Source organism: Salvelinus alpinus, chromosome 23 (assembly GCF_045679555.1).
Source record: "Salvelinus alpinus chromosome 23, SLU_Salpinus.1, whole genome shotgun sequence".
Classification (NCBI taxonomy): domain Eukaryota; kingdom Metazoa; phylum Chordata; class Actinopteri; order Salmoniformes; family Salmonidae; genus Salvelinus; species Salvelinus alpinus.
The window spans coordinates 2,171,500-2,176,989 of NC_092108.1; the positions used below are offsets into that span (position 1 = coordinate 2,171,500).

At 40.6% G+C, this 5,490-nt stretch overlaps 1 long non-coding RNA gene across 1 annotated transcript in view; it reads right to left on the reverse strand.

Annotated features, from left to right (window-relative positions):
- Positions 1–5,490, reverse strand: part of LOC139550052 (uncharacterized) — a 6,621-nt gene continuing 1,131 nt past the window's right edge. The window contains exons 1-2 of the long non-coding RNA XR_011669964.1: positions 557–5,490; positions 1–478 (exon numbers count right to left, since the gene is read on the reverse strand). The exon at positions 557–5,490 is cut by the window's right edge and continues 1,131 nt beyond it. This is a non-coding gene — a long non-coding RNA (uncharacterized lncRNA). The remainder of the gene's footprint in view (positions 479–556) is intronic.

A 5,490-nucleotide genomic window follows, 5' to 3' on the forward strand; every position in this document is an offset into this window, starting at 1 on the left:
TGAATTTGAACAGTGATTTTAATTGCACTAATGTTCACAGTCCACACCAATAAATCCCTCATATGGTTTTATAAGGTCCTTCAAAGCAGCAGAGAATGCTACAGCAGTGGTTTTACAGTAGTTCCTATGAGCTTCAGGCACACATCAGATACACTACCATGCTGTCGTCTCCCCTTAGTAACACAATAAAGTAACACTTTAAATACAATTAAGAAAATAATTAAACATGACCTCTATAAAACAAACAATAAACAAAAGCTCTAATATAAAATCATATTTAATATAAACTGAGAAAATAAGAAACCTCTAACCAGAAAGTACTGTACATATAAACATAGTACATATCAAATAAAGCACTATTGTCAACCAGCAACACAAGTCATTAAATGGTGAAGTGTGCCACAGAGTAGGAAGTGGCTATAAAAGTGTATCCTGCCGCCTACTGCTGCCGCCTACTGCCGCCTACTGCTGCCTACTGCTACTGCTGCCGCCTACTGCCGCCTACTGCTGTGGCCTACTGCTGCCGCCTACTGCTGCCTACTGCTACTGCTGCCGCCTACTGCTGCCGCCTACTGCTGCCGCCTACTGCTACTGTCTACTGCCGCTGCATGTTGACACATTGCTTTCTGTGTAAGACATTTACTGTACGTTGAAACCTTTCTGTTTATTCAAACCAAAATGTAGCCTACTGATTTTTTTTACCATCATTGCAAGAGCCCACCACTGCACACCACGGTCTACCACCATCAATATAGTAATACCACCTGGGTAACACTGTCTCGGTCTCGTAGCCATATATTTAGACAGTTGGGCCAACTTTTAGAATGTAGAATATTGTTTTGAATTCTAGACAGTCAGTTACACAGCGTTATGTAGAGCCCTGAAACTCAACTCTGGACCCCGAAGCCAGTTCCACTGCGTTCTGTAATCAGGGACTGATTTAGACCTGGGACACCAGGTGGGCGATTCCCCTCTAATCAGGGACTGATTTAGACCTGGGACACCAGGTGGGTGATTCCCCTCTAATCAGGGACTGATTTAGACCTGGGACACCAGGTGGGCGATTCCCCTCTAATCAGGGACTGATTTAGACCTGGGACACCAGGTGGGTGATTCCCCTCTAATCAGGGACTGATTTAGACCTGGGACACCAGGTGGGTGATTCCCCTCTAATCAGGGACTGATTTAGACCTGGGACACCAGGTGGGTGCAATTAATGATCAGGTTGAACAGAGAACCAGCGAGCTCCACACTTCGTATGGTAAGATTTGAATACCCCTGGTTTAGAGCATTGTCGAGAGAGTGTCGACTCCAGCGACTCCGATACCATGGACTCGGTCACCACTAGCGCTATAGAGTGGCGAGGAGGAGCTCTGTTAATCCTTCGTGCCTGAAAGTAATTTAACCATTCATTGTAGCCATTGGCACTCTGTACAGTTGCTTTATAATGATTATTATTTATGTAAATTAACTCGTTCATTCCTGGTATTAATAAAGTCTGATTTAATCAACAAATAGTCGCTTCAAAAAAAAGTTAAGGGTACAAGACCGTACATATCTGGCTGTGTTGGCAAAATCACTGCACATCCCATCGAGCCAACTGGGGAGGGGCTGCCCGTTGTCATGGTTCCAAGACCAGTCAGAAACGTTCAGAGCCAACAGGGGAGGGGCTGTCCGTTGTCATGGTTCCAAGACCAGTCAGAAACGTTCAGAGCCAAGCGGGGAGGGTCTGTCCGTTGTCATGGTTCCAAGACCAGTCAGAAACGTTCAGAGCCAACCGGGGAGGGTCTGCCCGTTGTCATGGTTCCAAGACCAGTCAGAAACGTTCAGAGCCAAGCGGGGAGGGGCTGCCCGTTGTCATGGTTCCAAGACCAGTCAGAAACGTTCAGAGCCAAGCGGGGAGGGGCTGCCCGTTGTCATGGTTCCAAGACCAGTCAGAAACGTTCAGAGCCAACAGGGGAGGGGCTGTCCGTTGTCATGGTTCCAAGACCAGTCAGAAACGTTCAGAGCCAAGCGGGGAGGGTCTGTCCGTTGTCATGGTTCCAAGACCAGTCAGAAACATTCAGAGCCAAGCGGGGAGGGGCTGTCCGTTGTCATGGTTCCAAGACCAGTCAGTTATATTGATATAGAATGTTGTAGTGTCATGTTAATGGGGTTCTAACATGGCTGTTATAGAATGTTGTAGTGTCATGTTAATGAGGTTCTAACATGGCTGTTATAGAATGTTGTAGTGTCATGTTAATGGGGTTCTAACATGGCTGTTATAGAATGTTGTAGTGTCATGTTAATGGGGTTCTAACATGGCTGTTATAGAATGTTGTAGTGTCATGTTAATGAGGCTCTAACATGGCTGTTATAGAATGTTGTAGTGTCATGTTAATGGGGTTCTAACATGGCTGTTATAGAATGTTGTAGTGTCATGTTAATGGGGTTCTAACATGGCTGTTATAGAATGTTGTAGTGTCATGTTAATGGGGTTCTAACATGGCTGTTATAGAATGTTGTAGTGTCATGTTAATGAGGTTCTAACATGGCTGTTATAGAATGTTGTAGTGTCATGTTAATGAGGTTCTAACATGGCTGTTATAGAATGTTGTAGTGTCATGTTAATGGGGTTCTAACATGGCTGTTATAGAATGTTGTAGTGTCATGTTAATGGGGCTCTAACATGGCTGTTATAGAATGTTGTAGTGTCATGTTAATGGGGTTCTAACATGGCTGTTATAGAATGTTGTAGTGTCATGTTAATGGGGCTCTAACATGGCTGTTATAGAATGTTGTAGTGTCATGTTAATGAGGCTCTAACATGGCTGTTATAGAATGTTGTAGTGTCATGTTAATGGGGTTCTAACATGGCTGTTATAGAATGTTGTAGTGTCATGTTAATGGGGCTCTAACATGGCTGTTATAGAATGTTGTAGTGTCATGTTAATGGGGTTCTAACATGGCTGTTATAGAATGTTGTAGTGTCATGTTAATGGGGTTCTAACATGGCTGCTATAGAATGTTGTAGTGTCATGTTAATGGGGTTCTAACATGGCTGTTATAGAATGTTGTAGTGTCATGTTAATGGGGTTCTAACATGGCTGTTATAGAATGTTGTAGTGTCATGTTAATGGGGTTCTAACATGGCTGTTATAGAATGTTGTAGTGTCATGTTAATGGGGTTCTAACATGGCTGTTATAGAATGTTGTAGTGTCATGTTAATGGGGTTCTAACATGGCTGTTATAGAATGTTGTAGTGTCATGTTAATGGGGTTCTAACATGGCTGTTATAGAATGTTGTAGTGTCATGTTAATGGGGTTCTAACATGGCTGTTATAGAATGGTGTAGTGTCATGTTAACGGGGTTCTAGCATGGCTGTTATAGAATGTTGTAGTGTCATGTTAATGGGGTTCTAACATGGCTGTTATAGAATGTTGTAGTGTAATGTTAATGGGGTTCTAACATGGCTGTTATAGAATGTTGTAGTGTCATGTTAATGGGGTTCTAACATGGCTGTTATAGAATGTTGTAGTGTCATGTTAATGGGGTTCTAACATGGCTGTTATAGAATGTTGTAGTGTCATGTTAATGGGGTTCTAACATGGCTGTTATAGAATGTTGTAGTGTCATGTTAATGGGGTTCTAACATGGCTGTTATAGAATGTTGTAGTGTCATGTTAATGGGGTTCTAACATGGCTGTTATAGAATGTTGTAGTGTCATGTTAATGGGGTTCTAACATGGCTGTTATAGAATGTTGTAGTGTCATGTTAATTGGGTTCTAACATGGCTGTTATAGAATGTTGAAGTGTCATGTTAATGGGGTTCTAACATGGCTGTTATAGAATGTTGTAGTGTCATGTTAATGGGGTTCTAACATGGCTGTTATAGAATGTTGTAGTGTCATGTTAATGTGGCTCTAACATGGCTGTTATAGAATGTTGTAGTGTCATGTTAATGGGGTTCTAACATGGCTGCTATAGAATGTTGTAGTGTCATGTTAATTGGGTTCTAACATGGCTGTTATAGTGATATAGAATGTTGTAGTTTCATGTTAATTGGGTTCTAACATGGCTGTTATAGAATGTTGTAGTTTCATGTTAATTGGGTTCTAACATGGCTGTTATAGAATGTTGTAGTTTCATGTTAATTGGGTTCTAACATGGCTGTTATAGAATGTTGTAGTGTCATGTTAATTGGGTTCTAACATGGCTGTTATAGAATGTTGTAGTGTCATGTAAGCGCATCATAATAGAGAAACCTCAATGTCAGAACTCTCTAAACACCTGTTTCTGGTCTTGGTTAGGGCTAGCCTGCAGGGCCAATACAGTCTGACCCAACAGATTAGTATATATACACATTATACATAGTTAACTAGTGCATAATGTTTTTTTGTTACGTGTAGTTACAAGGTATGCACTCTACAGTGTATTGAGTACTTAATGGTGATTAAATGCAGTACGTTGACTCAAGCAGACAATAGCAGTAGCCTTGAAGAGCATATGAGGTTATGTTAAATATAGCTAGAGTAATGTGATTCTTGAGCCAAAGCTGACAACATGGGTGGTTTGTCTGTTCATGCAGATATAATAAGAATAACTTAAAGGTGCTACACTCTGAATTTCTCCCCCATGTGGCAGCTAGGGGAATTGCAACAGCTTTATGCTGCATTCAAAAACAAATCTCCCCCCTCCCCTGCATTCTACTTCCCTGTAACATGATGGAGACTCACGCCTGAGCCTTTAACTTTTGGTTTTGGTCCACCAGCTTCAAAAAGGGGTTTTTGTTATTGAAAAGATAGTTCAGTGATTTAGATGGTACAATGATTCCCTACAGTATTCAGTACTTGTTTTCTCACATAAACTGAAATTGAGCGAAAAGTGTTGAATTTTTGCAACCAGGAAATTCCCACTTGAGCCGATTTCCACTAGCTAACACAGCCACAAAGTCAAAACAACTTCCCATTTTGACAACAGATTCCCTCTCTGGTGGGAGAAAAACAAAAAGTTAATATCACAGCCAATCACAACACTATCGGGTAAGTGATCCTGTTCAACACTATCATTCCACTATTAGTGCAGATATATTACGGACAATTTTGTGAAATTACAACGGCAAAAAAATATAAATGTGTAGCACCTTTAATTCTACATTCAAGTGGTTTCAAGCCTACCTTAGTAGCCTGTACTGAAATTATATTTTAATGACAATCTTTTTTACGAATGATTCAGTGGTTCTTGGTTTATAAGTAATATACATGCAGAAGTGTGTGTGATGTGTGTGATAATATAAACATGTAAATGTCTACAAAACATAATATAAACATGTAAATGTCTGCAAAACATAATATAAACATGTAAATGTCTGCAAAACATAATATTAACATGTAAATGTCCCTCTGCTACTTCACGTTCAAATAAAAGTCGACATCTAGCATGATATTCGCACCTTAGCATTGCCTGAATAACCAAAACAATTACAATAATACGTTTGAATCATTTCAG